Here is a 10,516-nt window from a genome sequence, read left to right on the forward strand (position 1 = left end):
CGGAGCAGTCACTCTACCAACTGAGCTAACAGGGACGGCAAGCTTACGATAGGGCGAGAGCGAATTGATCAATAACTCGAAGTGGTAACAGTGTTGGTCAAATGCTTAGGGAAATCCCCTAAGGTGGAGTAGATTTGTAATAAAGGAGTAATTACTGATTGACATCCACCCAAGCGTAGCCATACTGCTACAAAGGAAACCTACACAGCTTTGTCAGAAACTTCGCAGGTAAAGAAAAATTCGTTCTTGTCCGGGGTGCGAACCCGGGACCACCGCTTCACCGGAGCAGTCGCTCTACCAACTGAGCTAACAGGGACGGCAAGCTTATGGTAGGGCGAGAGCGAATTGATCAATAACTCGAAGTGGGAACAGTGTTGGTCAAATGCTTAGGGAAATCCCCCAAGGTGGAGTAGATTTGCAATAAGGAAGTAATTACTCATTGACATCCACCCAAGCGTAGCCATACTGCTGCAAAGGAAACCTACACAGCTTTGTCAGAAACTTCGCAGTTAAAGAAAAATTCGTCCTTGACCGGGGTGCGAACCCGGGACCACCGCTTCACCGGAGCAGTCCCTCTACCAATTGAACTAACAGGGACGGCAAGCTTACGATAGGGCGAGAGCGAATTGATCATTAACTCGAAGTGGGAACAGTGTTGGTCAAATGCTTAGGGAAATCCCCCAAGGTGGAGTAGATTTGTAATAAGGGAGTAATTACTCATTAACATCCACCCAAGCGTAGCCATACTGCTACAAAGGAAACCTACACAGCTTTCTCAGAAACTTCGCAGGTAAAGAAAAATTCGTCCTTGTCCGGGGTGCGAACCCGGGCAAACCGCTTCACCGGAGCAGTCGCTCTACCAATTGAGCTAACAGGGACGGCAAGCTTATGGTAGGGCGAGAGCGAATTGATCAATAACTCGAAGTGGGAACAGTGTTGGTCAAATGCTTAGGGAAATCCCCCAAGGTGGAGTAGATTTGTAATAAGGGAGTAATTACTCATTGACATCCACCCAAGCGTAGCCATACTGCTACAAAGGAAACCTACACAGCTTTGTCAGAAACTTCGCAGTTAAAGAAAAATTCGTCCTTGTCCGGCGTGCGAACCCGGGACCACCGCTACACCGGAGCAGTCGATCTACCAATTGAGCTAACAGGGACGGCAAGCTTACGATAGGGCGAGAGCGAATTGATCAATAACTCGAAGTGGGAACAGTGTTGGTCAAATGCTTAGAGAAATCCTCCAAGGTGGAGTAGATTTGTAATAATCATACGTGTGTGTGTCCGTTTTGAGTTCCATTCTGTGTTATTTTTGTATTATTCAATGGAGAGGCTTCTAAGCAGAATCATAGAAATTTTGCTGCTTGCTATCGAACGTGTCCAGGACGACACGCCTTCGTCAGGTGTTAAGCCTGCACGTCCTCGGTTTTGTACTCCGTAAGGCGAAGTAAGCAATTAATACTATTATCATTATGGTAAGTAGAGCGTGACGACAACCACGACTGTTTGATTTAAGCGTTAATGTCGCCAACAGTTTTAGGATTGATATTCCCTTCGTGTGAGCAGGTATACAATGATTAATTCCTCACAACATGACCATTCTGTTCTCCAGAGCCAAATTCTTGTCCGTAAAATCGGCTTAAAAATTACGCTGCCATGTACTTGCCGCCTTGTCTGTGCACCGTTCTGTCTTAGTCGTCGTTGTCTTTTGCCATCTAAACAAAAAAAAAACATTCGAAACCCACTCCACATACAAGTCATTAAGACGTCACGGCTTTTTTTTGTTTGTTACTCGAAAACACCACCTCTCCCAGGTGGCGCCACAAAACTTGTGCTTCACTCGGTCATATACGGTGGCGCTCTGTGGGAATTTCGCAACCATTTGGTCTACCTTGGGACCACTGTCTTCGCTGCCTTATCTATGGACGCTTCGACTGATTAGCATCGTCATCATGAGCCCAGGTAAGCCCAATGCACGATGAAGCCTTCCTTGACTGCTCTCCAATTAGTCGTGTCCTGCGCCAGCTGCGACCACCATATCCCTGCACACATCCTAATATATCTGCTCCCCTGACTGCCATCTTCTGCTAGGCTTGCCTTCTCTTGTAATCCACTCTATTGAACTAAGTGACTATCGGTTATCTGTTCTGAACATTACATGCCATTCCCATATCTGTTTGCCTTCCTTCCTGACATACAGTATATCATTGGCTGGCGTTTCTTCTCCAGCTCACACCGTTCTCTTCCTGCCTCGTAACCCACCCTCTGAATACCTTTTTCGATGGCTCTCTGTGTATATCGCAGTTATATTACAAGCCTCTTCATTAGCATCCTTGTTTATGCCCCATGGGTAAGGACTGGAAAGTTGCAAATGTTGACATACTTTCCTCTTGAAGTATATGTAGATGCGGCTCTTCAACACCTGCGTGTGCCAGCCAAATTCAATCCATCCCATTCCTAGTCACCTAGCCACTCATCTGTATATTCCACAAGGAGGCGTCTTGTGGACAAATGAGCAAATTATGGGCCTTTTAAAGCGCTCATTGCTCGCAGAATTAGCTAATAAAAACGCGTATTCTCTAAATCTTGTAAAACATGAATGCGTCACTCCTGAAAGCGATAATCTGCGTTCACTCCGCGCTAACCGCTTCGTGATTGGGCCCGTGGATTTTCATAAATAGTTCCAGATAAAATGATAAAACGACCCGTGCGGCGGTCTCTTTGCGGGACTGTTCAACAGGTGGACCACAATCCTAGAGGTCGCTGATGATGAATTGGCTGAGCGGGCCATGCCACATTCTAAGAGGCCGTCTAGGTACGAGCACCAAGAGCCTTATGCGGAGGCTTGCGCCTCGTATGCGCACACGGTCGGCGGCTCCACCGAGGTAGAAGATGAGCGACGCACCCGGAAAGCAGCACAAATGCGAGGATGGTGCAAGCTGCAACACGTACGGAACACTTTCATGCGAACAGACGATGTCTTCGATCCTGGTGGCTAACGACGAACGCCTAATGTCCACAGCATTAATCCACTCTGCCACTGTCAGGTTGCAAAAGAGTAAAGTATGGCTCGAGCACACAATGGGGCAGTAGGTGAGAGTGGGGAAACATGAACAGTTTACAGCTGAGACTGAAAATGACTGGACAGGCTCATGAAGGTGTGATGATTGTGTCCTGCGTGAACTATTTTCCTTTATGAGAACATAATCTGTGCCTGACTTAGAGCGCCGCGTTGTAATGTCGGTCTTGCCCTCGTCGGGATCATGTTGCGATGTATGTGAAACTTCATGAAAATTGTGCAGCCATATGTTTTCTCCATTCTGTAATTAGTGCTATGTTGTTGCATGTACCTCTTATTTTGTAATGATTATACCAAAGGGCTCCATTTGTTTACAAATGTGTTAACTGAGAATCGTGTTTGCATGTGCATGCACACAGCGTCCTGAGCATGTTTCTTTTGTGATTGTTAGTAGGACGCAGAAGCGCTCCTTTTTTTATGTTGTTGGCACAGCGCCCGGCTGACGGTCGGGCCTTGCGCTGTTGCGGTTTTTTTATGTTGTTTACGGTCGGGTCTTTTGCGCGTTTTGTATGTTGTGTGTACGGCGAGCGTCCACCCAACATTCTTGGTCGGGAGGTGTGAAAGGGACTATGCAGTTAATTAATTGCGATTACGTAAACCAGACAAGAGATAGGCATTACATCACTCGTCACCCCAGCGCAAGAATTTTTGAGCTAGTATCAATAACACCGAAGTTATAGACGATTAAAAATCACGCTCCTCCTCTCCCCCCTCAACTCGTACGCGCGGTGCACCAAGAAAAAATAAAGAAAACAGCTGTGGGACTGGGTCCCGCCCATGAATACGTCATTCGCTGACGTTCGGTTTGCGACTTCCGGTTGTCGCACCCAGCACCCCTGCAGCAGTGTCGGCAGCGTTTCTCCAGTCTCTCTTCGCCTTCCTGGATCGCGGCGCACGTCGGATTTCTTTACTTGTCACTGCGAAAAAGGCACTGCGAGAGGTTCCCGAACTCGCGACAGAAAGAGACGGCACAGGTAAAGTGAAAACATATGCGTGATAGCAATGCCCTGGCTTGCGCGGCGGCTCGAGCACACGATTTTCACGGCTACCGGAAGCGTGCCCGTGACGTCCTGGCTGCCATGGCTCCAGCGAATGACAACGTGTGGTGGCCTGCCGACGTCACGGGACTAGTGACGTCTGTTTTCCCGATTTTAGTTTCAAAGTCGATCCCTACGAAGACACCAACCAGCCCGCGAATTTCAAAAAACGCTGCTTTTAAAAATTCATAATAAATTGCCGGCTCAGTTCCGAAGACTCATACTTGGTGTGAATGCTTGTTAGCATCATTTCTAAGTATTGAAAACATTTACAAGTGACTTTTAATTCACTGCATAGTCCCTTTAAGATAGAAGACTACGGCGCCAGTAGCTCCTTTCCTCCTACCGTGTCCGTCTGAAGTCTGGAGGAGTTGACAATGATGACAGCGCGTCGCGCACTTCGGACGCGGGGAGCAAGACCGCGAACAGCCTTGTCAGGGTCGCAAAGGGCTGTCGACCGCTTCCCATTGAAGGGAGATTAGCTCTCAAGTGGGTGGGGGTCAGTGCGGTCGGCGACTTCTGAAATGACCAAGCGGTGGACTTTACTGGCGCCTCGTTAGAGTGCATATTCCAAGAAAAGTGTGCGGTGCGCCGAGTCGGGCTCTGGCGAGCACTGGGCCCCGCCCACTTGTATGTACAGTGCCATTGCAGCAGTATTGGTTGAAATTGGGCGAGAGCAGATTTAATAAAGCTCCGCCCAATTATCGAAGGTATTAAAACCCGCTGAAGACAAAGAGCAAAAGGAGCGCGCCGAGTCCCAGTCTCGGCCGCTTTAAGACAGCCTTTTTTTTTAACCGCCTTTTCTTGCTGTTTCTTTTATTTTTGGTCTCGTCTTCAATAGAAGTTTGGAGTGGCTGCCCCAACCGGCAACGTGTCGCCGGACGAGCGTACGAAGACGTGAAGTGCTGTACGATCATCGGCCAACGTGCCATCGGAGGGAATCTGACGAGCCCTAACCGGCCAATTCGACGTTTACGGAGGAGAAACTTAACTAGGGTGGAAAAATTACCTGAGCGTTGTGCCGCATTTTAGTGAAAAGAGGCGGATTGCATACTATTCGAGCAGGTCAGCCACAGAACGCTGCCTCGACCAAAGTTACATTTTTAGTACCAGGTCACTTGCCCATTGCCTGCAGATGAACAGCTGCAAGCTGAGGCTTCCATGCATCTCAGGGGCTCTAAATGGCTTACTTGCAAATGGGGTTTTGTTAGAAATACATCCCTAGTAGCACAAATTGTTCCCTCAACATTGCATCAGTGTTTTCAATTGTTGTATGTCGTTGCAGTAATGTTGGACAATATACTGGCAACATAGCTGGTAGTAAAAAACATTCTTCAATACTGGGATATGTTACCTCAATATTAGCAACCAACATGCCAGTAATACTGCTTTAATGCTGTCTTTCTAGATTGCACCAATGTTGCCTAATGATGAAGAAATGTTGCACCACGTATGATTTCATGGCAGCAACCTTTTTATTGTTCCGTATATTAAAGGGCTCGCCATATGAAAGCGGAGTGCAAGCGGCAACACATTAATCTTGACGGTCGCTTACCACGTATCTCTTCCGAATTATTTTTGAATACAGCCTGCAATAAATACATATATTTTTAATTTGCCTTAGGTCTAAATTCTCTGGCACCTCAGTCTAATGACAGACGTCTCAGTCTAAGACATTGCAACACTGAATGTGCGGTTTAAATCCAGTCGGATCCATTCGAAATCGTTCCAAGCCAGCCAGATAGCCAGACGTAGAAAAGATGCGCTTTGTTCCTGCTCTGTTCATTCATAGGTTTGTCTTTTTGCCTTGCCGCCGTGCAGCTCGTTCTTCTGTTTTGGATGATCACACCTGAATTGTGCGGAGGCGCAGCTTTGCGCAGAATATGATCATAACAATAAGCAATGGATTTAGCATCGTTGTCTCACAGCGCTTTGTGTCGTTGGTCACAAAAACTGCTAGCTTAGTTTCAGTATGAAGAGAGTGAAGTGCTCGCTAAGTGAAATGTACACCCGGTAACGACGGCGAAGAATAAAAGAGGCTGTTAACGAAGAGGTGTTTTGAGAACGTCAGTGATTGTAGCAGTAAAGACAGGATATTGTGCACAGCAGCAGAACAACTAGAACTAACTCCCTTCTCGCCGCTTAGCGGGGTTTTCCCCTGTTTGCCAACGCTCCCTGAGGACACAAACGATTGCGAAAGGCATTCGATGGATTCAATGGTGGCTGACAACAGCGTCTTTGAAGATGACAACATTGCCGTCGCTTGGTCCTGACAATGTTCATCTGCCAGAGCTTGAGGATGTTATGACCGCTGCTGCTACACATTCTCTGAAGAATGACTTGCGTGCATGGGCTGTCAATAGTGAACGGCCACATCGCACCAAAATTGTCTGCTCAAACTGCGAAAGCCGTACCACCCAGAGCTACACACGGACGCCATATCTTTATTGAGTCAGACAAAAACTCAACCTCTTGTAATGAGCGGTGGACAGAACTACTACTTCAGAAGTGCACGTAGCCTAATAAAACATGTTACACAGTATATTCATCCCTCAAGTTGTCGGGCGTTGTCGCTCAATGTAAACGTGGACGGCCGTCCGACATCCGGCAGCTCAAGAAGGTAATTCTGGCCGATTCTCGTGCACGTAAAGGAAAGCTCCAACACTTCTCCTTCCATTGCTGCTCTTTGTGAGGGTGACAGCAAGCCAGACGATGCGAATGTGTACTTCAAGAATTTTGTTTGTGAAATAAAGAAAGTACTTGAAGATGGTCTTATATGCAATCAATAGGCATATGCTGTGAAACTGCTTACATGTGTGTGTGACGGCTGAGCGAGGGCCTGTATTAAATGCAAAAAAAGGTCGCACAACCTATTTTAGACGCGAAAAGTGCGCACAAAAAGGTACACATTCTGCAGTTGAAAAGAAGGCCATTTTCGATGCTCTTGACATCTTACTGCGAACTGATAAAGAGTTCAAAAACTTGGAACAGGAGGATCACCACCGCTACAAGTCTAAACTGCAATGTTTAGGTGTTAGAATGGTCACCCAGTTCCCATTAGATTATATTAGCTTGAGTTGCTTAATTGGGTGTGATAAAAAAGTGCTTGTTCAGTGCTGGGCATCAAATGTAACTGCAGTCAAAGCCTAATATTACACCAATACTGGGGAACTTTAGCTTGTCCGTTCCAAGTGACATGAAGCGCAGGCCACGGTCCCTACAATTTTGGGAGCACTGGAAAGCAGTTGAGTGCAGGAATTTCCTTCTGTACTACGGGCCGCATGTCCTCAAGAGAAATTTGGAAAAAAAAATTCTTCATCCATTTTATGAAGCAATGACTAGCTGTTGTTATTCTTGCATGTCCAGACTATGTTGTACAAAATGTATAATTAGCTGAGCGCCTTTTTCGATAGTTTGTGGCCAAGACTGGCTTCCTGTATGGAAAGAGGACCTGTGTTTATAATGCACACTCATTATTACATCTGGACAATGATTTTCGGCGACTTGGACCAGTTGACGTTTTTTCAGCTTTTATCTTCAAGAACTTCCAGTATAATTTGAAGACCATAGCAAGAAAGAAAGCTATAGCCCTTGAGCAGGTCATTAAGCGCCTCAGTGAGCAATGCCACCTTGAGGAAGATAGCTCAAGTTCACCGGATTCATATCCAAAGCTCTCCTGACAGCACTGTAACGGACCCGCACCACGAGGTTTTCAAGGCAGTCACTTCTTTTCGGTGGAGTAGAACGAACGGTTCTGAAGCCTGGCAATTTGGATAATTGTGTCCAGCTTAAAGACGGAGAGGTGGTGTTAATAACTAACATGTTACAGTCGGTGTCAGGAACCAGCATCTGCGGCCACCATCTCACAGCGTTAAGACACTTGAATACACAACCATTCCGATCTCCAGAGTTATTGGCTCTTGCAGCTAAGTGCCTTTTACAAGGTCTATCTGCGTGGGTTCCTGGTGAAATCAGGCATTAGGCATAAGTGCATGTGCTTACCAAACGGGCCAGACTGGTTTGCAATTTTCCCTCTTCTGCACACATGCAGTGGTGTGCACCACTTAAGTGATGACTAAATGGGCTGAGCATAAGGTGTAGTGTTAGCCGAACCAGCAGTGCAAGTGTAGCAGTTGTACACTGGCATGAGAGGCAAAGTTGGTGTTGTTGACTCGCATGCTTATATGGTGAATAATTGGTGGTTAAAGGCAGTATGAGTCGAGCCTGAGCAACCAGCATAATAAGGATTCAATGCATTAATTGATATTTATGTGCTATTTCTCAGGAGAGAAGATGTACAGAATTGTACATTTTGAGAATGAATAATAAATACCCGCAGTTCCAACCATATGGATTGTTCCAAAAGAAGTTGGGTGGCCACCATACACAACCTCGACCAGAATAACCGCTGCAATCAAAAAACGGGAATAGTGGCAAAGTGAGTGGCAAAGGTTCAAAATCTCGAGTGTTATGGACACGTGGTAAGTTTCTCGTTCGAGTTCTTAAAAGCTCGCTGGCTACCATCTTGCAGAGTTAGCTTTTAACATGGAAATATAACATGCTTAAATCTGGAGTCAAAAACTTACTGTCCTCGTTCAATTTGTGGAGAATGCACCTGCCTGATACTCAGCATAAGTGTAGAACATAGGATGGTGGGAAATCTACTTGAGAGAATGAAAGAAATGAAAGGCCAGCTAGATGCTGCGGAAAAATTGGTGCAGAGGAAACTCTGAAACAGAAAAAACAACCAGGTTCTAAACCTGTCGACAGTGTTATTTTGGAGCCGTTTCTGTTATTACCGCACCAATTCTTCGATGAAATGGAACGGCAGCTCCATCTTCCGGGAAAACATTGTCCTTTGTAGCGTTAACATTTCCCAAAGAGGAAATTAGCCGCTTTACGGCAAAACTGCAATGTAATATTGCAGAAACAGTATGGCAATGAATTGCGTCACTGAAGTAAGCTCCTGGGTTAGGAGTGTATCCGTTGTCTATCCTTCAACATGGAAGCAAGGTTGCCAGACAAGCTGAGGAAATTTTCGAGGTTTCCCAAAGGGTCTATAGTGCAGGAGCTTTAAATGTGCAGGGTGGGCTGACATTGCGTTACTTGGATTGTTGGCGTTGGAGGACATGAAAAGCCTCATTACGGAAATGGAGTGGTTTTTCCGTCGGTTCACAAAGCTTTTAAAGCACTCGGCCATCGCTACCGCCTGAGCTCTGAAATGAACTAAGCTTGTCAAACTTGTTGATTGAAAGTTAGGCGCTCCCATAGAAGTGTTAAGTTATATTTCGCGATAACTTTTAATGGAGAGGAAGCTGTGGAACCGAAACATACTCTTTTTTTCCTATGCAGCAGAATATACTGCCACATTTCAGATACTAGTTTCCTCTTCAAACATGCTGTATTGGAAATATTGTTTACGCAAATCTCTCAAAACTGCGAACTTTCAACGCCTAAAAGTCAGGACAAAACGACTTCATTGATTACAACGAAAAATATAACTAGGTATTTTTACAAGAAGCTTCCATAGATGGCGCCAGTGACAGAGCGTTGTCTTCAGGCACAGGGATCAGAAATACCGGGAAATAGCAGAGGCGTATCTGATCGCCACATCGCGCATTCCATGCGTTGCAAAACCTTCGGTGGCGTTACACCAGGTAGAACTGGAATATCTTGATAGTACTGCGGCAGCGCAATGAGGCTAATGCGCACGTGTGGTTTGGTTTGCTGTTTGTTTTGCTGTTTTTGTTGTTTTGTTGTTTCATGCTTTATGCGCCTGCGCGTGCTGGGTTGAAGCCTTTATAACCACGAGTTTCCTAATAAAATTTTCAGTTGATAGTCAGCGCTTGTTTGTGTGCGTGTTTCTTCCCATGTCTTAGTTTTTCGCTCTGTACATAATGTTTGAATAGACGTTACAAGGGTATTTGCTACGGGGAACTGAAAATTCGCCACGCCACCCGCATCTTGATTGTGCTTTGGCGAGCAAGCGCGTTTGAGGTCCTCGTTAAGCGCGCTAAGCGTCTTCGCACAAGTTTTGCAGGCTTTGGTATCTTGACGACTGGTTCAATGAGCCCACTCTTTTGCTTCTGGCAAGGCCCGGTTGTTCGTGGTAACACTGCTGCAACAACACTGCTTACTCGGCAGTGCTGTAATAACGCAGATCATTTGCTGTCATATTTAGCATGCAATAAAAATTTCGGAGAGGTCTTTTTTCTGCCTATCTGAGCTATCTTCTTTCATTGCTCTCTTTTTGTGACCTTCATACTTGCCTGCAGGTGACAAGCTCCACAGGCATCCAAGTGTTGTCACTGACTGGAGTGACGACTTTAAGAAGTGGCCACACGTCCCGATGCCACACATCATTTTTTACTTGTTGGAGACGAAATCATGTTACCTCAAGG

The 10,516-nt window shown here is 46.0% G+C and overlaps 1 pseudogene; it reads left to right on the top strand.

The window, feature by feature from the left end:
* Window positions 1–6,359: 6,359 nt before the first annotated feature.
* On the top strand, window positions 6,360–8,194 carry LOC149357288 (uncharacterized; annotated as a pseudogene).
* The last annotated feature ends 2,322 nt before the right edge of the window (window positions 8,195–10,516 follow it).

This window comes from Amblyomma mixtum, chromosome 3 (genome assembly GCF_055824585.1).
Source record: "Amblyomma mixtum isolate Tamu chromosome 3, ASM5582458v1, whole genome shotgun sequence".
NCBI classification, from domain to species: Eukaryota; Metazoa; Arthropoda; class Arachnida; order Ixodida; family Ixodidae; genus Amblyomma; species Amblyomma mixtum.